Source organism: Anopheles coluzzii, chromosome 3 (assembly GCF_943734685.1).
Source record: "Anopheles coluzzii chromosome 3, AcolN3, whole genome shotgun sequence".
NCBI lineage: Eukaryota > Metazoa > Arthropoda > Insecta > Diptera > Culicidae > Anopheles > Anopheles coluzzii.
Window position 1 is genome coordinate 73,461,884 of NC_064671.1, and position 23,727 is coordinate 73,485,610.

A 23,727-nucleotide genomic window follows, 5' to 3' on the forward strand; every position below is an offset into this window, starting at 1 on the left:
TCATAGACCGACTGTTTGCTTGCCGTTTTATTGGTTGATAGTAAATTAGATATAAATATTTTAATGATCATTCAGCTTCATCATTTTGTGGTGGATCGTAAAAGTGACCTTTTGGATGACACGTTTCAATCCAACCTCTTTCGCAATTTGTAACTGAATTGCAAATATTTATCTAAAGCTTATTGATGAGCTTCGTGTGGGCCGTTTGCTTTTATTAGTGAGTATAAAATGAATAATTACTTTCAAATTATTTAATTACAAAATAAAATCACAAACCCCGGTCCAGCCAGACACAGCTCATCAAATCAACATAGGGCTGTGATCAACACCAGCTCTGATTTCATGTAGAGCTGGAATTAAAAGCCCTCTCCTTCACACTTCATCACTCTCTCTCTCTCTCTCTCTCTCTCTCTCATACTTTGTGCTGCAAATGCTCTCTCTGTCTCCGATCTCCTCCGATATCATAATCAGATATTTTCATTACAGTAATGTGTATTTTTATTATTTCTTAATTAATGATATTTTGCTTTTATCACTATGCCACCGCCACCGCTAATGCTGATTGCAGTGCCCATTCAATGCAGTGAGTCTCCCCTGATGATTGTCTCCCGTGGCAAAGCAGTGTAGTGGCAGTACCGTAAGCCTCCCATTGTGCGTTACAGTATCCATCATGAGCAGGGCCCCGATGTGAGGAAAGCCTTTTGCTATCTTTCACCGGAAACAATTCCACCAGAACCACTGGTGAAAGTGAACCGTATCGACCGCTCTCTCCCCCTGTTTTTGGTGATAAAGATAAGAAGGGGCTCCCTTATTACGTTTCCCTCCCGGAGCAAAACATTTGCGTTCTTAAAAGCCAGCACAAGCCGACCCTTAAAATCGAAGAGGGTGACACTCCAGCTGACCGTAACCGAACATATAAATACGGCGGAGCATAGATAGCCATTGCGAGCTGGTGTCATTACAGGGCGAAATAAAAATCTCACTCTCTCTCGCGCACTGTCTGGCCCCCAATCATCTCGAATATGCATTTACGACTGAAACGTGGTAGGGGAGGCGCAAGAGCCGGCCATTTTGTCACCGATAGCTATGAGTTATGATTATAGGGAGCTTATGCTTATTGTTCGGAAAATTAGATCAGCCTTCCCTCGAAGGGTTCTGGGGAGGCCGAATCCCCACACTCACTCTTCCGGAAGTGTACAATTCGTTGACACAAAGGAGAGCGAAAGTGGGGTTATGAGACTTCAGTGAGGAGCCAAAATGGCTGAGAGGAATAATTTCATTCCGCACAATGTCCAATGGAACATTCTATTCGCTTCTAACCGAGGCGGCCCGGACAGAGAGTTGTTTTAATTCGTTTATTACACCACCAGCAAGGGGGAAGGATATTACTTTCAGGCGAACCCGAGTTCGCCTAATGGACATCAGCGCGAACGGGAAGAGGGGACGGACAGTAATCTCGACCTCCCGGGTTGGATAACAAAAAAAAGGATTCATTCGAGATAGATACAACAAGACGATGGTTTTGTTTCACTGCCCGATCACTGCGAAGGCAACGGGCAGAGACTGCAACTGGAGCGCGAAACAGGGGGGGGAAACAAGAGGATAATAAATTTCGAATACCCGTGATTTGGGATTTTACTGTCGTCGGTGGGTCCGCGCGCAACTGACCAAGTGGCGAAGTAATCAAACCGAGGCCATCCACTGACCATAGCCTGCGAGTGGAACGGATTAAAGAGCCGGCCGCCGAAGGACACAACGATGACACAGCGTGATTTCGCCACACAGCAGCCGAACGGAAACGGTTTGCGCCCCAGAATCGCTGCACTTTCCCGCATGACAAATGCGTCAAATCAACGAAATTTCGGGCCCCGGCGGAAAAAGTGCTGATTGAAGCAGGGGGTTGGTAGACAGTCGGATTCGAACGAAAGGATTGGTTCGTTGGGATGCGGGAAGCTGACCGGTTTGGCCCCCGGGACTGCCATGGGAATGCGTGATAAAGAATCGGCAATGAACGGATCGGTGGCTGTGTGTGTGTGTGGCGTCTTTGGGTCGTTTTGAAAGAGCTTTGTTTTACTTTAGCTCGGCTCAGAAAGATGATGATGAGAAGCGATCGGAACAGATTGAAATCAGTTGAAACGAAAACGTTTAGTGTCCAGCGCTTCGCTTCAAATGGATTCCGAATGAAATGAGCTCAAAAAAGGGGTCTTTTATTATCATTTTCCGAACTGACAGCGACGACTTTCCGCGCGGCGTTTGATTAGATTTCTTTTCCAATTGGATGGCGCTCGTTTTGTGTGCGAATATTAAAGGCAATTTTATCGACCATGTCGATTGAGTCGCGTTTGATGATTGATATTTAGCTTTATGCGTCTAATATAACTGCGCGATAAAATGTGACGGTCATTTTATTTGTCTTCGTGGATAACTTCACCCTTTACGCGTTGATTTGATTGATTCGCTTGGACTTATCGAGGTCAGACAAAAAAAGAGCTGGTAATGCCTCAATGGAACATTTTCATCCGATGTAACAAAACCACAATTCCATGTACAGCAAAGAAAAAGCCTTTTCCATCACAAAAGCAAAACAATGGAAACGTTCCTGTTTCTCCTCCCCTCACAAAAATGTGTGCCAAACAACAAAAGAGCAAAATGCATTTTTGCAATCATGTTGGATTTTATTCTCCCTCCATTCTGACTTTTTCCTGCTACCAAGATTTCGATGTAATCCCATTGTAAAGCAAAACATTTAGGTTGCGTGCAATCGATACGCTTGCGTGTTTCCACAACCCGTTTTCTCTGTTTGAATTTTGGCTTTATTTTTCCACATGGTGCAATTGTTTCCATGACCGTGAGTGAGCAAACCGGCGAGAGTTTACATTTTGCGTAGCTTGGTGTTTTTTGTCTGCCACAACGCACCCAGATCACAATAGGATTGGGTGGAACGCGCAAAGGACGAGGCCGAACTTCGGTGATGTGGAAAATGCGATAAAATTGTCGATTTTTGCGTTGAAAGCGCGCTATGAAATGGAGTGGAGAATTACGTATGTGTGCGCTGTATTTTTGCTTGTTTGTATCCTGGTAAAACTGTAACCGTGAGCTTGTCTGTCCACCAGCCGGAACGCATTACTGTAAGCCGTGAGTACGTGTAATAGCAACAAGATAATGGTTTTTTTTTTTGGAAAACCACCACAAATCGGGTTCAAAATAGGTCGTGAAGGATGGAAATAACATTCGCAGAAAATCGAACACTGCAATTGACTACTTAATTGAAATCCTAAAGCAGCTGCATGCCGGTGTAGAAAATGGAAGGGGAAAAACTCGCAGGAAAATTCATCACACGCATCTGCAAATTGATGCCAACTTTTGCTCGTGTCATATCAACAACCACAGAAAATGGAAAAACAATGTTCACAGGCCGGAGCAGAGGAGTGTTTGGAGTGAACCGGGCTGAAAAGCAACATAATTAGCCACCGAGTACAGCAGCCCACTGAGCGGGAGGAGTGTAGGCTCGGCCAGAACGACGACCCATTAGCAGTACAAGCTGACCGAACAAGCCACTGGCATGAATTATAAACGACTTCTCTTCCACGGAACGGTCGTCCGGTTGGTCCAATTCTAGCCTAGACAGTGTGTATTCTATCGAGCATTTGGGTGTGTGTGTATCTGACCCTTTCTGATGTACAAAAACTCGTTGTAGGAGTTGTAAAGAATGTGTGGGACTTTTTAAAAAACAAAGAAGTATCACAAAAGTCTTTTGGGAGTCTGGGCGGGGTTTTTTTTTCTCCCCGAGAGGGAATTTCAATCAAAATGCACCATTTCTGTCAACATTCATGGTTGAAGATCAACAAACACAACTCGTTTGCTATTAGGTAAAGTGATATTGACAATTGTGCCTACCTTGCAGGGATCAATCCCTCGGACACGAAGTTTGCATGATCTGGAACTCGTTCGTACCAGCCAAAAACCAAAATCCCTCCTCCAAACTCGAATGTCCAGCTTGATCTCCACGCACGTGATGCGTGCAAACAGACCGATTGAAGAATGTTTTTTTTTTTTTGCTGTTGTGACTCCGTTCATCCCATCTCAACCTACTCGGGGACCACCGCGTAGCAGGCACGTCCAATTGTCCACACTTCCATTATTGCTTAACGGGATTGTCCCGGGAGGTAGTTTGATGTTCACAAAAAGTTGTCATACGGCTGGGCTAATCGAAAAACAGCAAAACCGAGTACTTATATTTCACTTCACACTCACTCACCGTTTGTTGTCACTGTTGTGAATGTGATGAAACTCGACTGCCCGAAGTGCTGTGTGCCGTGGGGCGAGGATTTATGGGTTATTTGTTTGAACTGCCCCCCGGACAAAGCCACGGGCAAACGGACGTGGTCAGACGATGATGGCCAGAGAGTTTTTTTGTTTTATTCGCACTCTATCACAGTAGCAAATCGTTACAGTGAGAGCGATAGCTATAGAGTTATGTGATGTTATGTGCTTTTGTTCTAGAAGCAAAGTTCTTTCTTCAACTCAAACTTAAAACGTGATCTTTTAACTCGTAGTTTACTGCACTACTTTATTGCTCTAAATCTTACAACGTAGCAAAGTAAATTTCGCGGCGGATCGGTTAAAAAATTTCACGTACGCTTTCTTACGCTTTCTGACTTCATCTCATGGCGCTCGCGCGATGGCCGTTTTTCGATTCGCGCGGCGATGTTTTTTCTGCTCCCTCTGGTAACGGCAAATCGGCGACGTTTCGGTTCGGCTGTCAACGGCTTATCAATAAACACAAATTGTAAACAACAATTTGTCACCTTTCGCCGACCTCGTTGTTTTCTACAACAGCTTTTATTATACAAGATCTTGAAGAATGATTCGCGTAAATGGTTTTATTTGTATTAAAAAAAGTTCAGTTCAGAATTCATATAGGTCCTGAAACTGAATCAGAATCCATAGAAACTCTGAAACTAATCCGACACTCATACACGTTCTTAAGCCACATGGCCATACATACTGATCCTGGTACGATATCAACCATTCCAGTCCTGTAACTGATCTCAAACCCTTAGTCGTTCAGAGAACGACCTGGATCCCCAACCGGTGCTGAAGCATTATTCCTTAGGCATTATCTGTCCTAAGAGAGATCTTTAGCTCACAGCGGTTTTAGAACTTATCCCGAATTCACCCGATTTCTGTTCTGAGATTGAAGCTGAATAGCTCTTGATCGGGATACCAAAATTGTTCTCAAACTAACCTGGAACTCACTAGGGTCTGGATACTGATCCAACACCCACGTTGGTCTGGTTCTGAATTCATAACACTTCTGAAACTGATTCCTAATACATTTCAATCCTTGAAAATATCTAGAAACTAAACAATTCCTAGATATATGCTGCAACTTATAGACATCCCGGAATTGAATCCGGAACCTTTAACGATCTTGGAACTGATCATCCAGTTGTAGAGCTGATCACAGAACTATGAAAGTCTTGGAACTGATTCCGAATTCATATCGGCCTTGGAACTGATCTTGAAATCATATCGGGTTTAGAACTGATCTTGAACCCATATCGGTTCAGTAACTCTGATAAATGCAATTTAGTCCATTTTTATATTAAAAACAAGTCAATAAAAGAATGTTTGATTCAACGCTCCAACATCACAAACTATTATGCACAGCAGTGTAGATGTGTGGATCTACTCTTCCCATCGCTGCAGAGTGACCCGGAGGGTAGGCATGAATTCCTGCACCGAACAATAAAACACTCTAGCACGCACCTATGAGGCCGGCAGGATTGACGATGTGACAAAAGTGATTCACAGGTGTTGCAACGTTCCGGAACAGGGCACAGCAACACACTCGTGTGACAGCGCAGCAAAACTACGGGTAACGCTCCATGGCCGGGAATGATGAGGTCAGCTTTCTCGTTCGCTTCCCTCCGACGCCGACGGAGGAACCGACGGAAGGGATGGGGGAAAAATATGATGACATCAAACCTTTGCTGACGACGGTTATGATTCCGGAAATATGGAGCATGGTGCACAGCACACACACACACGGTTTTATCGTTCTGCCCGAGACGATTGCACCCTCATGCGGCCGGAAGTCGATTGGAAATGGCAGTGGTAAACAAAGCGACGGCAAAACCCATCCTTTCCGGGGCCGGGGTTCCGGGGCGATGGTTTTATTTGTTTCCAAATCATAACAAAAAACACCATCGGACGGACGGAAAAGACGGACAACCGGCCTTTTTGTCTCTACACGAGCCCGTTTTGATTCGAGCAATCGGATCGGACGCGGGCCCGATTGATGGGTGAGTGCAAAAATGTAAGCGCTTGCCTGATACTCGGAAATTACCGATGGGGTTGGGTTTTATGTGCGTGCAGTTATGATCCTCAATCATGCTGACAGTAGCCGAACGAGCCGTGTGGATATGGACAGCAGGGGCAGTGGGATTTAAGAACCCGAACTAATCGGCCCGCGTTACAGCGGGGTGCAACGGATTGATTGTGTTTTTAGTGCACTTGGACAACTACAATTTCGGGCCGTCCTCCGGTACGCAGGTCGATTATTGTCATGGGAACTCTACTTCTTGGTTGTGCGGCGTGGAATTAATTGATTCGACAGGCAGGACGATTTGACGAAGTCAATAAATGATGTGTGTGTGTGTATGATCGGATGAGAATGTTTTGTGATGGATACGTGGCAGTAAAATATTGATTATTCAAATGGATGCAACGGATGTGATGTGACTTTTATAAGGATACTGTGATTAATTGGAAGGGTTCTTGTGAGAGTGGTTCGAATGAGTGTTCGGGAAACATGGGTGACTCATAGTAGGAGCAGTAAAGATGCTTCAGAGATATTTTTTCGTCTTGCAGCACCAAATTGTCATGAATATTGTTAGCAGTTAAGAAGGGTGTAGGACAATTATTTTTAATAAGTTCAGCTTTTGCTATTATAATGCAGAATTAAAGAAGAATTATTACAATTCTTCATACTATTTTACAAACGTTCATTTTGAATCCTTTTTGTTAAAACATTTTAATGGAAACAGGCATGCTGAAATATTTATTTGAAATAAATTCCAATAATGGGGCCCTTTCCGTTTGAAGCTCGTAGGCTGAAATTTCAGCCTGTCAGCTGTTTGCATTGTATAGCAGTTTTCAAGCAGCTATCTAAGTGAGTATAATATACAGGTGGGCTTATCCCAAGGTGTATGAATTTAGAAGACTGATTTTTATCGCTTCTGCTTCTTAATGAAGATTTTAAGAGTGTTTTGAGTATTCGTCAAGCCTACCAGAAGGCCTGTTTCAGCAAAAGTTTTCACTCGTTCTGTCAAAAAGTGATATTCAAATTTGGTTATAAAAAATTGCTATGAGACCACCTGGACTACATACACTTTGATTCCAGATTCGATCACCTGATTTCTTTAATGCACCTTGGGATAAATGTAAACAAAACCGTGTTTTCGAACAGGTACTCCAATCTAATTCTAGCTTTTAGGCTAAAATTTTCTAGACTGAAAATTGCAGGCTAGTTTTTTGTGTGGTTTTGTATGGATTGTTTACATGATTTCAGCCTTCAACTGTCAAACTTCATACAAAAAACTGACTAGAATCGAGAAGGGCCCCAATATCTAGATTCGTATTCTCCAGGTCGTCGCTAGTCTCGTAGTACAGTCGTCAACTCGTACAACTTAACAATATGCCCGTCATGGGTTCGATCCCCAAATAGACCGTGCCGCCATACGTAGGACTGACTATCCTGTTATGGAGGGAAATCAATTAGACACTGAAAGCCAAAGCCCACTGGTGGTACAAGCAGGCCTTGACCGACAACGGTTGTTGAGCCAAAGAAGAAAAGAAAAAAGATTCTCCAGAACCTCATCAAATTCTGAATAGATGTATATGCTTGAATCTACACTAAATTCTGAAGAAATTGATACATTCTGAGGATCTAGACGGACTACTTGTTCAATGTCTGTATGAGAACCGACTTTGCCCAAGCTCGTGTAACTCCATGTAGATTATGTCCTAATTGGGAATTGTTACAGATATGAATAAATAGATTAAATTTATTTGAAGAGGTAAACGAAACCAATCGGCCCTAGGCCCCCACACAATTAAGTCAATAATAAATAATAATGATTCAAGTCAATAATTTCAATTCAAGATTTCTGAGATAATAAGCGAAAAAGACGACATAAGAGCTAGCCATATCTTTTTGAAAAACATACACATCAGTTCTTCAAGATCTCATATCAGTGAAGAGGTATACATCTATTTTAGAATAGATATGAAATTCCAGCTTTGCTTCAAGATGCAATAAAGTTATTCCTTATCGAAATCCTAATCAAAAATGTACCATTGAGGAGCAACTGTACCTTTGATGTTTTGTCGTATGAACTAAGAACTAATGTAACTGAACCTGACATCCAACGTAGAGACTTCATACTTAAACAGATATAAATCATCAAACTATTTCCCCCACTCCCATGTAGTGCTTGATACTTCGTCAAAATCACATCTTCAAACGACAATAAACAGCCAAAATCACCGATCAATCCATTCGACTCGATTCCGGCCCCGGGCAGCGGAAAGACGATCCGACTCATCCACATTGATTTGCAATTCAATCACAGTCACCCCGGCCAGCCAAAAGAACCACTTCACTCAGCTACTTTTGTGGCAGTATCGTCATCGTCGTCGGCCGTCCACAATCCGATATTTAAATCAACCATACACAGGGCCGTGACCGATCGCACAGGCGGACAGTATTCTCGTGTCGACTGCTTTTTGAATAATCAATTTAAGGGACGCGCGTCTTGCGCACAATCCGTTCGCCTTTAACCTTTTTCCAGCCCGGCACAGCCCGACCGTTGCGAAACCGTCGTCCCGACCGCACTTCACCAAGGGCAACGGACCAATCGCGGTTATGATTTGTGTGTGCGTACGCGAACCCGTAGCCGATTTTAATTTCACGCACATTAGCCACGGTCAAAAGAGCGATCCGATCCGTACCGTAGTAGGAGTTCACCAACCTTGAGCGAAGCAACGGACCACCGGTGGTCGGTGAATGAATGATCCGTCCCAGCCGGTCCCAGGTCGGTTTTCGGTAAATACTGCACTGCAATGATGAGTGCACTCACCGCTCGTGCAGTCGACGTGCAGTTGCATCGATGCAAAACCTCATCTGAAGTGCTTAAAAACGAGAACAAACCTAAATAATGAGAAAGAGAGAGTGCACAAACCTGTTCTGGCTTGCATTATCAGCCCTTCCCGGTAGCAAAATGCTTCGGAAATTGTAAGTGAAAAATGAAAGCACATCATGAATATAAATTGCAACTGTTTTTGGGGGCGAGAGTTGCTCAACTTTCGGGATGCTTCCGAATGGGCTGCAGGAGAATATTCACCATCATCGGGTAAATCTCACCGAAACCACCCACCCACCAACGGGGGTGGAAGCATTTTTTGTCTGCATTTCTTTTCCTTACCCAAGGAGCATTAGCACAGGACGGTTGCCTTACGGCTCCCAAAGAAAGCAAGAACGCAAGCGTCCCAAGAGCGGAAAGGTTTTCTCTGTGCGAAAGGGGGAGGATGGTGCAGAATTTTTGCAGAAATGCGTCCCTCCTGCCCTGTCCTCCTACCCCTGTACAAGTAATTTTTGGGGCGATTTTTCCTTTCCACGCAAATGCCCTCCGGCTTCCGTTCCACGCCAAGGCAAAGAAAAATGAACAATCGTGGTGGCCGGTGGCCGGTGGTGAAGGAAATTTGCTTCATTTTTCCTATCAACTTTTTATTAAGCGTAAAATAAACCGGCATTAGGACTTGGCTCTCGGGACGCGGTGCCGCTTTGCCAAGCTGTACGGAGCACAGCGTGCGCGGGTGGGGAAAAGGACAACGAAAGGCAACTTTACCCTGCCGCCTTCTCCGAAAAGTGAAGTAAATTAGATTGAAACGAATGAGCCCAACCGAACGTCATCATCGGTCGTCATGGTGGTCCATTCTTTAATGAAATGCTGGTTAGTAGTAGCACACCAAAAAAAGAAACCGTAAACTTCTACCATACTCTAGCATCACAGCTTCAGGACACTGCCGACTCACTCCTTTTCTGGTGCGTTCAACGTTGCACCGCACCCGAACGCTGTGAAGTTGTCAGTTTTTTGAAAAAGGGAAACATTTAATTTTATTCGAGCAAAATTAAAAATTATGTTGAGGTAAGCAGATTTCGGTCGTAAAGCAGTGACGAAAGTTCGCTTTCAATGTACTGACTATTATCTGTTTGCTTCATCTTTTCAAACCTTGGCTGGCTTTTTGCAGTGGCGATTGTGCATTATGAAGGTTTAAAATTTTATCGTTTTTTTTCTTTTTTCGCTATACTTTTGCTTCCGAGTGAACGTTTCCATTTGCAACAATTTTTAGTTCTTTCATCGTGTTTTTTTTTGGCGACAGACTCTTCAGCTCTTTTTTGCATTCACTTCTTTTTGCGCTTTCAAAATCTCCGCTCCCGAAAAATCTATCAACCTTGCGGTCCGGAAGGCCCGCAATTGTGTCCAAGGAAACGCGGCAATCGCTTTAGCCGAGCAATCCGAGCGAGCTACTAATTTATTTCAAGTATTGCATTATGAAAAGTTGCCTTTTCGTGTTACGGACCAACGTTGGCCGCCCTTTGACGAACTGAGGTTCCGACCACGGGCGCTCCTAGCTCCCTCCTTTAATTGCATTTTATTATGCTGACGATGAAGGTTCTTCTACTCCCGGGGATTGTGATGTTTTTTGAGAAGCGACTGTTATCGGTTCATTCGACGGAAGAAATGGCGTGTGGTTTTGATGTGCTTGATAAGTTGCATTAGCGTTTGATGTGTGAGAGTGACGCGGGTTTATTAAGGGGAGCAACAAACCAAAATAATGTATTTGAATGTATGAATTTGATACACGAACACTCGAACAAAATGCATCCAAAATCAACGTAACTTAACAAAAATTTATCCTCAAATCAAAATAGTAACTACAGAACAGAAATATACAACTTGAAAATGTGTGATTCAATCAATACTGATGTCATTGTAACTGCTCTCGATCAACTAGACCTCGTAGTGGATGTAATAACGCATGGAATTGGAACAAATCCGTCCCTAGTTCAAAGCTAGAACGGGGTGACCTTGAAGTTCTGTGGAAACAGATTATTATTAAATTCAACGATTTGGTCTTTCACAGTAAGTCAAAGAAGTAAATTATTCTTAGAAAGCTGAGATATATACCACTCGATCAACGCTTCTTGAACAAAAAAACAGTAACATTCGGCACAAATTACTCAGAAAACAAATTAAACCTCTTTTCTGTAAAAGCTATAATTTCAGCATGGTTAAAAAACATGTTTTGCTCTTTAAATTTCCAACCCCACTTAAAAAGAAAATAGAACATCATTAAACGCAAACGGGCCCCGGAGGAAACTTTCTTTCAAACTTGCCAACGAAAATCACCAACGATTGGGCATATAGCAATTATACACCATGGATAATACACTTTACCGAACCGCTACTACCAAAAGGGGGGACTCCCTCATAAAGACCCACATTAGCCCTCGCTTGCTTAGTATCCTTTCGAGGCTTGCGCCGTTCGTTCATCGAGTGTGTGTAAATGTTCGGGCGCGCATAATTCATTGTTATTAAAAATATAATTTTCCCTCTGTAAAGTGCCCCCACTAAAGGTGGGGACAGCGAAAAAAGGGTGTTTCTTTGTTCGTGGGCCTTTGCAGGAGCGTACAACCCAAAACAAAGCAACAAAAAAACACACACTCACGCCCATTTTTTGAGCTGTTGCACATTTATCATAAACGTGTGGCGGCGATGGTGGAATTGAAACCGTTTCAACAAGCGAACCGCGGGTGACGGGTGAACCGACACGCGACCGTCTCGTCCCGAGCGCTGGGGCGAAAGGCTTACTATCGCGTGCAGCCGAAAATTGTGCTGCGATTTACGATGTACGACGTGTGTGTGTGTGTTTGATGGGGTTATTTTACTAGGAAAAATAAACCCTCCATCTCCCTTCGCTAGTCGTTAGGACCAACCGAGTAACGTGAAGTGAAGGAATGCTCATCAAAGCGTGCTAGTAACATTCAATTGTACCCAGAACGGATTGATCCCGTACCGTTAAGCTAATGGTTGGAAATTATGATTGGCCCGCTTTATTGTCTGACCGGATTGAACCAACACACTCACACGTGCTTCGCGGCTAATTGTGGGTCAATTTTGAGTGGTAAATTTTATATAAGCCAAAGCCAAAATGCGATGCATCATCAAACAGTGTACCCGTTTGCACGCGTATCGTACGGCTCATTAACGGTGGAAAAAAAGCTTCCATTGTTAGCTGTGTTAGCTTTCCTTTAAAGCAGTAAATCGTTCCATCGCTTCAAGTGGAAATAAATACGCGCCCGTGTGCGCATTCTTTACGCCCATTTCGTGACAATCATTCGGTAGGATCAGTTCGTTTTTTGTGATGTCCTTTCCCTCCACCCGCGAATGTAATGAAGTAATTATGTGTTAATGTACGGGTTTCGTGATGGGTAATTTAAATAAATTAAAACCACTCCGAAAATCGTCGCGGAATTCGGTGTGTTGGGGAGCGGTGGGAAATGAGTGGGAAGGGAACCCGAACACACACGTAAATCGTGCTGCAGTAGAGAGAAAAAACAGGGCACATCAAAGCACACATACACATACACACACACATGGCACCTAACCAAACGGATCTAGTCGTTGTCCTGCCAAGCAAATGCACTAATTGCTGGCAGGATTTTCCACGCGCTCACTCCAATTGTAGATTTATGGGTAGGGAAAGCGCCGTGCCTTTGCGTTTGTGTACACGCCACCAGGAGCCTCCATTGGGCGGGTTTTTTTTTATTTTATTTTAGTTTTGTGGATGTGTTGTTTCGTGTAACTATTTCGCTGCCACTTTTCTCCGCTCATAACTTTTCCCCTTTTCCAATCACGATAATGGTGGGTAAGTAATGCCTTTTTTGCCCACTCCCTCCCTCCGCTCCTTAACACGTAGCGAGCCATTTCGCAGCCCTTCTGCGGGAGTGTAATGGATGTGTAGAGATTGTTTTTTTTTTGCTCTTTGCTACTCTCATGTTGGAAGTCCTTGTGGCCTGCAAGCAGTGTTACTTTTATTCTATTTATTTATTTCCTCTTCACCCTTCATATTTTTGCTGAACAATTTTCCACCACCTCACTGCGGGCCACAGCCTTTGCACAGCGGACTTGGGGGTAATCAATCTTGCTCTGCCGCTGGCAGACGGCAGACCTTCCCCTTCACCCTGGCACTGGCGGGCTAATGAATTCAACTTGCCCGTAGCGAACGCAAAGGGGTACAATTAAGTAATTTTATTCCGCTTTTCCAACCGTTAATCACGCAGGTATTGTACCGAGCCGGCCGAACAGGGCTCGGGCAAAGATTGGCGCCGCTTGTTTCGCCTTTTCCACGACCTCGTACATCAAACTTGCTGGCGCGTTCTTAAGTGTGTCGGATCGATATCATCGGTAGCGGCACACTGGTGGACTAATATTTGACATAAAAATTATAACCGTTCCGGCGGGGTCAATCAGCCACCGGAATGGTTTTACGCTGTAAAACCGCGTGTAATAGTGTGCTGTAAAAGCTTTCCGTTTTGATCGTTTGTGTGTGTGTGTGTGTGTGTGTGTGTGTGTGTGTGTGTGTGTGTGTAAGTGTTCTTTTCCAAAGTACAGCTCCAAGAACGGCGGTGGCATTATTGATTGAGTTATAAATTTAATCATGTTTTCGCTCGTCCGGTCCTGTCGAGTGGTTGAGATTGTGTAAGGTGGCACTGATTACCACGATTGATTTAATGTGTGTGTGTGTGTTTTACCTCGATGAAATCGGTTATTAGGAAGCATAAAGCAATGAAGCAGCAGTTCATTCAAAGGACGAAAGGACCTAAAAGGTGAGCGAGGTAATTAAAAAAGTGAAGTTGTTGTTCACTAGCTTTTCACAATCAAATACTCCAAAACATAATAAATCATTCATTTTTTCATGATTTGCTGGATAAAGACCAAATAAAGAATAAACAACTTCCTGCCAAACTAAAATCATTTATTTAAAATCATTTATCATTTATGTCATGAGAAAAGAAAGTCAAAATAAAGCTTATTTGAGACATATTTTCAAACAACTCATTTTCTCTCTATGATTTGCCAACAGAATCATAACAAGCTTCCTTTGAAAAATAATGCCTGCAATTACGTTTGTTTATCTAATCAAACTTAAAGTGTATGCATTAAACTTAATCCCGGTACAGATTTCAGCAAATTGTATTTCATTAAACTTTATTAATACCGGTTTCGGAGCGTTAGTTTCGAGCTCGTTCGCTACAAAAGCTCGTTCAAAGTGCGCTCTCCTCCAAATCTGGTCCGTGTGGAGATAAAAAGTACTCGTAGTGCAGCCCAAGTGTATGTTGAAAGGGTTTTTCCCCTCTCTTTTCCTTATTCATTTCCTCCAAAACTGGGTAAATTGATTTTTTTTTGCGCCTCAGCTCGCCCATCTCACTGTGCACTGTCGCTCGCACAAATGTTGACTATCCACTTTTGCAAGAATTTAAAGTGGCAGTAGAAGTGGAAATGATCATCATCCACACCACCACCAGCACACGGAGCAGCTGTAGGGCAGGGCTCTCGGTGCAGAGCGTCGTGGAGCGAAAGTGCATCTCACTGCATTTCCAAAACAAAACAGTCACACACAAAAAAAAAACCCAGACGGAAGCTTGCAATTGCCACGATAAAGCTCCATTGCTGCTCGGTACGGCCCGGCACCAAGTGAAGTTGAGTGAGCAAGTAGGGGAAAGCGGGGCAAAATGGGCATGTGGGGCAAAATGGGCACGCTCTATTTAAGCATTATTTGACTACAAAGCTACTTTCCAATGCTCAAAATGTATTCATTAGAGTGTTTTATGAACACCATGTAAGTTTCATAACCCTAACACAAAAAATAACCAAGAAAAGTGCAAAATAAGGTTTAGTAGCATATTGATGTAATTTTTGTCACTTCGAAAATAAGCTTAACCCAGTGTCACAGGGATGCGTTGAAGTTTTACATTATATATTATTAAAGATATGATATTTCTATACAATTTGTCTGAAAAAAGCAAGGCGATCGAATGCGTATTTTTACTAATATAACATAAAATACAAAAATGCTTCACGTGGGGCAAAATGGGCAGTTACGCTTGGGGCAAAATGGGCAGATACTTTTGACAAATGGCGTTTGGTGAGGCTATGGTGTTGTATTTGTCGCCTCAATAATGATAATAGACACAGCTTCAAAAGAATCGATTTTGTAGATTTAAACGTGTAAAAACTGTTTTAATTTTGATAACATATTTTTGGAAGAATTTTAAGGGATTTCCTGACCAGCAAAACAAAAAATAGATCGAAAATACAATTCACGAAACGGTGCGCAAAACCATAGACCATTACCTAAGCGCAGTTGTTGTGGCCCATTTTACCCCAATGTTTTGACGTTTCACAGTTTGTTTACATATGCCCATTTTGCCCCAGGGCTATGCCCATTTTACCCCGCGTGTCAAAATAGCTTCTCGTAAAACATCAACTTTTATTTTACACTGTTTTCATGATTTTAAGTTGTTTTCATTCTATGTTGCAATTTTAATCCATAGATAAATAGTGGAGGCATACAATAATGCATGAATAATTGTGTTTTGAGGCATATTCAATGGAATATTCAGTAATCTGCTTAACATGCCCATTTTGCCCCGCTTTCCCCTACAAACCGGAATGCGAACTGGCAAGCAAAGAAGAGAAGGCGAAGGCCAAGTAGTAAGCAAAAAATAGCCCCAAAACGAGGATCGTTTGCTGCGGTGCACTGGCCACTGGGGAAGCTTCCACTCCGGACCAGTCCCAACGGGTTGGCCACCAGGAAATTGGGCACAATTTTCATATTTGAAATCGCACGCTCGGCTCTTGCGAAGCGATAAAATTTAAAGCACTTTTGCATTACGCTTGCGGTGGACGGGTTTTGGTTGAGATTTTTGCATTTTCCTGCCTTTCCATCCGCCTTTGCTGCACCAAGGCGAGGCCAAATTCGTACTCCCAAAATGGGCCCTCCTTGTGCACTGTGTGTTTGTTAAGCTCTGCAAAATTTGTGCTGCCATCCGGCGACATTGCAATGCCATGATGCAGCCTCCAGTGCTAACTGGTTGAAATTGAGCTTGGTCTTCCTTTTTTTTTTGGAGTAAGGAGACATTGTGGCACCAAGACACACAGTGACGCATCATTGAAGCTGGTGGTGCTGGTGTTTCTTTGCGGACCTTCACACTAATAGCTAACACCGAAACAACCATCTAACAGTAGGAAGATTGCTTCCTAACAGCCAAAGCACTGGTTATGTTTCCTTTCCCAGCTTTATAACTTTCCACAACACATTTATCCCAATTTTGGTAGCCATTTTTTCTTTCAAAATCGTTTCGGACTCGAGCCCGGTGCCGGATGGTAGGCTCGTAAAAGCGAAAAACGGGTCAACGAACTTCCGGAAGGCACACACATTGCGTGTACACTGTGTCAGCAGCAGCAGCACCAACACCAACTAATGCTGATCGAATGTTGGTGGTAAATTATGGTTCGTTTGCAAAAGGAAAGGAAACCCAAGCTAAAAAGGCAAAATAAATTGCTTACGCTCGTGCCGCTTCGGGGCCCTATCGGGTGAGTTTGCATATCGAGAAGAAGCAACCAACCGTTCTTTTACTGCCTGTACTGTACACAGTTTGCACATTATTGTACCGCCACGTGGCTGACAGTGTGCGTGGCTCTCGTGGAAAAGCTCCAGCACCATCTTTCATCGGTAAGTTATTGGGGGGTTTACCTTAAGACAGGTCCAAATTAATCACAAACGATCGATTCCAACCGAGTTGGACGCAAACACCGGTCCTCACGGTCGATTTCGTTCGCAAACCAAACGGCCCTGGGGAGTCGAAGAAATTAGTAGTCGAATTGGAATTTGGCTAAGGCATGTGACTTCCCAATGTTTTGTTCCTTTCGGAATGAATTCTTTCTCCCGGGCGGGAAATCCCTGTGGTTTCGCGTTCACTCCTCTCAGCAAACAAAAAAACACCGTTTGGACTAATCCTTGAATATCGTGCGTCACGCAACATAGCGTTCGAAAGCGAAGTAAGCGCAGGCAGCGGAATGGAATGGCGCCAATCGGGGAAAGGAACGCACCAACACAAGGCGACTTACCTGCGACGTTGGCCAATTTGAGCCAATTTTCACCACTTTTCACCCAGATGGAGGGAACATTTCATTCCTTGGTTCTTTCCCTCGCTCCTGCGTAGCCGAAAAGCGAACAAATGAGGAACGACAAATGAGTCACAAAAAACAAGAAAACTAAGGTGAGTTATGCCGGTGAGTGTGACATCGAGTTTTCCGCAGCACAATTAGAACGGTTTGGCTCGATACACCACAACACTGTCCCGCACTGTAAGGGCGAGAAGGAGAGAGCTTTCCACCACAACGTTGTACTCATTAGCAAAGGAACACACGCGTGAAGAATCAAGCCCAAGGAGGGAAAAATGGCAGTGCGTGTGCCTCACACAGCGGTGCGTGTTTGGCTTCGATTTTTCCGGTCCCCGCACGATTCCTTTTTGCGTGTTTTTATGTTTTGGCCGTGGTTGTAAATGTCACTGGTGAAGGAAATATATTAACCTCTGTCCCGTTGATGGGTTGACGAGTTAGCGAGCATCGTTTTGAAGGTATTTTTGGGCAATCATAGGAAGCCATTCCGAACAGTGTGACGGTCAGTCAGATGGTTTTCCATTTCCAAATTGGAGCAGAACAAACGGGTAGCTTTCACAAACGTCCATTGCAATCGATCCCGAGCTTGCTGAGCTGCTGGTAAAGTATATTTAGACCACTCCGAGCGTAAGATTGATCAGCCGTAAGCCCACTATCAGTTGACTTCCGTTGCAGCGAAGCAAATCAACGTAGAAATGCTCGAGAACGGCATCAATATTCTTCCCCGGTACTCGTGTTTGCGTCCAGTACGATTCCAACGGGAAGTTCGCGTGATATCAATTTCAGACAAGAGTGCACCCGTTCCATTCCATCCCGCAACAGAGCAAACAGATGATTCCGGAGAAAATTGCATCCCGCGGTTTGATTGGTAATTTGTTGAAGCTTTATCGCTTTACCACCAAGCTTCCTGAGCTTACGGTGAAAATTGTGTGTTTGTTATAACTCTTATTTTTAATGGAAATAGCTCAACAACAATCAAGCAATGTTTGATTATTTCCTTTCGCGAATCCTTTTAAAAACCAAAATCGGAAACTTGCACCAACTCTTTGAACTCCCGTGAACAGCATTCAAGTGGCGGGTTGTGTGTTTTATTGTCTGTCTGATCGAACACGCTCAATAAGCAACACGTTTCCGTATGTCCGTCCGACAGTTATCCCATGTGTGTGTGTGTCTGTCTGGCTAGTTTTCTATCCTTCCCTCACTCTCCCCAACGGTAATCTTCTTAGCGCAATGGAGCGAAAATTCCCCCCTCAACCCGACTGGAAACAACCAGATGGTTCCGCGCGAAAACTGTGCGAAACAAAGCGAAGCGTTCGATCGTCGGGCTGGCGCTGGACCCCGGTAGTACGAAACTTATTGCCACCACGGAAAAGTGCAATGAAAAATTTTCACTTTTATTGAAGCTAACAAATAAAACTCAGCGTGTAAACAGTAGAAAAGAGTTAACCTCTTCCCACTGCTGCAAAAGCGCTTCGCGAACGCGGGAAAAGCGCAATGTACATCAGCGTTGTACAATCGAACGAAATAAATACATCTGGTCGAGCTGTCTCGGTTTTGGAGCTTGCTTTGGTTTCTGCCCGCATCGAAGCGTTTGGTGAAACAGTTTTCCGCAGTACTTCCCCACACACCGGTGGAAAATTCGAGACAATACACACACACACACAAACAAAAACACGGGTGCGTTTTTCGCACTGATCCACCGCCTTCCCCGTCGTCCTTCCGAAAGCCGGGCCGGGGTTTTTGCGCTACAATAAAAATTACCAATAAATTTTTATTACCTTCCTGCCAAACCGAGTGCCAGCTGAGACCCGTTTTGGTGAAGCGCCCTTTCCCTCGCTCGCGTTGCGTTGCGGCACCTTGCAGCACCACGCGCACGCGTATCCTCTGTTCTTCTTCCCCTACGTTCGTTCAGCACCGGCTAGTGCTACTGTGTGTCCTTTTAGTAGGTAAAACACAAGGGGGAAAGCCTCCTAGAAAACCCCGAAAAAACTGGCGGCGAGTCATTGAGGGAAGGGAGGACCCATTCTTCAATTCAAAAAAGGGAAGCTCACCTACACTTCCCCGGGTTTTCGGTGGAGTTTGGTGGATGAGAAACGTGTGTACTTTCACCTTCGTCATTTCTCTTTGGGAGTTGCACCGTCCTCCACCCTCCCGCCCATGGGGGTGTCATACGGGCCTCGTGCTTTCGGGAAGGATATTACCTTCCCCCACAGGGAGAAAAACAGGGAAAAAGGGTCAGTGAAAGGAGGAAAAAAGGAAGCAAAAAACCCTCCCCAAACCTTTCGAATGGGTTACTGGGAAAAGTGAAACCGACATTAAGCGAGGTTTTCCGTTCAAAAAGAAAAGCAGGTTCAATTCAACCCCCTCTGGAAAGGCAGAAGGTCTTTAGAGGGGAGAAGAAAAATGTTCACTTTTTCACAGCTAAGCTGTGTGTGTGTGGGCTGTAGTATACCTTTTTAAGCTCTGCTGCAGGTAAGAGATGACGGGTAGGAAAAACGTTGTTCATTAAATTGATTTATACAGTAAGATTTTAACGCTTTTCCCTTTCTCGTTTTTTCTTTTCAATTTGGCTTGTTTTGGTCTATGTTGCTTAGGGACCAAACCGGGACCCATTATTTTAGGGGGAGGAAATGCAATGCAGAGCATGTAGTAAAGACACACAAAATAGTCGTATGACTTAATGTTTGCATTGAACATGCACGGAAATGGAAATGGTGAAATCGGAAGTCCGCACAGACAACCAGCTAAAATGACATAATAATAATGCTTAATGGTTTACTTACAGTGAAACGCTCAGCTGAAGTCGAAAAGAGGTAGGACACAAGATTAAAAGATTTAGTAGCTGTGCGGAGGGTTGTCACACATGACTATGATTATCCAATAACCGCTTCCGGCTTAAGGTTTGTTTTTCTTATAAGGAAATTAGATAAGGAATTATTATAAGAAAAAAACGCTTCAAAATCCAATTAGTTCACACATAATATTGTATATCACTGTAGTTTTTAAGGCAATAAAAAGATACTTTTGAAATGCAAAATGGATATTCACTCATTCTTTCGCTGGAATCAATTACCAAATATGAAAATGTGGAATAAAAAGCTCCTCGAAAAAGGGGGAAAGGAACAAAGGATACCTTCCTGTTAACCATTACCAACATGAGCTGGAGCTGGTTAAATGTAATGCATCAGACAAAACAAAGACATTGGCGGAAAAAAAACAGAAACAACCTTCAGGATTAAAGGGACAGGAAGCGGGAAAAGCTTATCTGCATGGATTGTTGACTGTTTGCGCATTTGTTTTTTTTTTGTTGTTCTGCTTTGCTTTCTCCTTCCTCCCAGCAAAGCTATTTTTAACACAAAAACACTCTCATTCTCCCTGTTAGGCATGTCAATTTTCACTTGTTTTGTGTTCCGTTTCAGTTTTTTCTTCTATTATTATTTTCCCCACCCGCCGCACGATATTGTTTTGCATAAAAGCTTTCCCTTTCTTTTTACACCTTCGCTTGGCTGTACTTTTTTCATTTGCTGTGCGCACGGGGGAAAAGTTTTACCTGCGGCTGGCTGGTGATATCCGCAGCCCGTAATGGAAGCCGTAGGCGTCTGGCCAAATGCTTTAATAGGAATTAAAAAGTTCACCGCTACAGACAATGCTACTTAGTGCGTTCGTCGCCTGGTAATCCCTGAACGCTTTTTGGTTGCTCAGTTTATTTTTGCACCACACGTGAAGCTTCTATGGTTATTTTTTGTTTAATTTTGATTTTTTGTGTACAGCTCTTGGGCTTACTCTAACTATAATGATTTTTTTGTATAAATTAAAATGCGAAATATTAAACCATTTTTGATAATTAATGGAATTAGTCGCATGATAAAAATGAAAAAAAAATCGCTTTTTATTCCCTAACAAAACAAACACGTCTTCCCATCGACTCGCTTTTGCTGCACGCAATACATAATTCATGCCAGCCCGTGAACCGTAAGCCCCGGCTGCCCTTAGTCGATCGAACTAAATCAATCCACCCCAGTGTTTCGTCCCAATATCCTTCTCCCAAAGCCATCGTAAAAGCAGCATTTTTCCCACCGTAGTGCAGATATCGCACCGTAATTAATACTCTCAACCGTTTTTCCGCCGTTAACCGGCGAACCCGCCGACAGCCCGCCCAGCCCAAACTCCAGCCCGGGTCAATATTTCAACGCTGGCAGGCATTGGACGGGTTAGTAATTTAATAATAAAAAAAGGTTAAATTTTAACTGCCAAAGCATGACCATTCTAAGCACAACCCGACCCTGAGGAGGGTGCACCCTGGAAAGGAAATGGGAACCCCCATTTCATTGCGGGACGGGAAGGAACACTTCAATTTTGCAAGCCCATAGGATACTGTTTTAAAGGTTGAATAATTAATTCGCAGTCCTACTCCCTCGTTTGTCGACCTTCTGGAACGAACACGATTAATGCCAACCAGCGGTGCCTTCACCTGTGTGTGCGCAATCGTTTGCGCTTAAACTATGGTCGCGACAAAATGGCCCACGAGTGCGCGAGTGATTTTCAATAATTAATTAAGCAATTATTCTTTCTGCAACCGATCGCTAGCGTACCTTAACGTAACCCACGCGACATTAGCGCAAGTGTAGAGGGTGGAGCTGTAGCAAAATAAAAGAACGGGCGGGTTGTGCGTTAACGCTTTCGTGGACTTATTTTGCATCAAGGAAAATAGGGAAGGAAAACCCCCCCGAAACGTGTCCCCTAGTTCACAGGAGTTGCAGTGTGTTTGTGTGTGCCAGGCTAACCATTTCTAATACGCTAACTTACCTTGATCACGCGCTTCGATTGCTTCGCCTCCCCACGCGGCGGTTCTGTCGTGCCGTTCTTATGGGGGCAGTATGGGAGTTTTTCGTCGGCAACCAGTTTACAGCCTGCAGCAGCAGCAGCGTAATTTATTTATTACCGAACGTGGTGGCACTGCTTAGAAGCATTTAGTGCCGCCGGTTGCGCACTCATTATTCACCGAAATTTACACTCGCGTCGTCAAAGTTTCCTCCCGGGCTCTTTTTTTTCTCTCTCTCTCTATCTCTCTTCACCACCGGACACTTTTGTGCAGCGAACTGCTTCGAGTTGCTTATTGCTTGGAGTTTTTTTATATTTTATTTTTTATTATTATTAAACCACCACCTCGTCCACAGGCTTCCACTTATTTGTTTTGCACCTTTCACCGAGCGCATCGAGCTCGCCGAGGTAATCGAAAAGTTACACGTCCTGAAAAGTGGAAAGTAAATGAAAAGTTCGTTAATATACTTCTTCGCATTTTGTTTTGCAGTGGGGAATGTTTTTTTTTGTATTCGGTTTTGTGTTGCTTTGGTTTATGTTGAAATTCTCATTTCATTAAGGGTGGCTGGTGCTGGTGGTGTTTCTTTCTCCGTTCTTGTTAATGCGGGATGCTGGTACTTCGGCGCTAGGCGGCCGACGAGAGTAATGAAGCAACGCCTCCTCCCACCCCGTGGCACGGAATGTGCCTGTGCTAAGGAGCTCAAATTTTAAGGGAAAACCTTTACGCTTTTCTTTGCGAACCAATTTTTCACAACCGACTGCGACTGCAAGTGAGTTTTCCATTTTGAGGCATGGATAGGGGTTGGAATTTTTCAACCTTTCCCAAAAAAGGAAAGTGAACGTGCAGTGTGGAGTTGTGGGCGCGTTCGCAAAAAAAGGCACATGCAAATGGTAAATAGTTTGAAATCTTTCATACACACACCCATTAACAGGGCACGTACATACACAGAGATGAGAAAAAAGGAAGGCCTGCAAGGGGCTGGTTTCCTTTCATTTCCGATGCAATCCATCGTTTACAGGTACGTGCTGTTTCGGAAATGTTTAGCAAATGAATTTTGTGTTGTTGCGTCCTTTTTTCTCTCTCTGTAGCACAAACTGTGCGCAATACCGCCGTGTAGTAGAGTGGAAAAGTATTGCTAATTGGATTTTTTGTTCTCTCCCTTGCTTCCCATTTCCTCGTGGCACTTTGTTGGAAGGAAAATTTATCACTTGTCAGCTGAGGAAGGAGCTCGCGCCCACTTTACTCTGGAACGCAGGAATTTATGGCGGGCAGAGGATAATCGACATTTAACGAACGATCGGACCAATCGGGCTAAAACCGTGGGATAATCCTAGCCAAACGTGACGTGACGTGAGCAAATCAAACGATTGGCAACGTTTTGCCGGCAGCCCGGATCCAGTGGTTTAGTGTTACCATTGACTGTAATCAATGAAGCTTAGTGTTTCTGGGGTTTAGTGGAATTAAATGTGAAGCTTCGGTTGAACATAAAAAGCTAAAATGGCCAACTGCAAACAGTAGTAAGCAGTCGTTTTTGTGAGGAACTTTCTATTTTTGAGATGGATTTCCCTCCCCCTTTTTGACTGAAAA

At 43.7% G+C, this 23,727-nt stretch overlaps 1 protein-coding gene across 1 annotated transcript in view; it reads right to left on the minus strand.

The window, feature by feature from the left end:
• LOC120957777 (nyctalopin-like) overlaps positions 1 to 23,727 on the minus strand; it is an 87,687-nt gene that overhangs the window by 28,010 nt on the left and 35,950 nt on the right. The window contains exon 4 of the mRNA XM_040380131.2: positions 22,125 to 22,568. The gene's annotated coding sequence lies outside the window, so the exon portion shown is untranslated. The remainder of the gene's footprint in view (positions 1 to 22,124; positions 22,569 to 23,727) is intronic.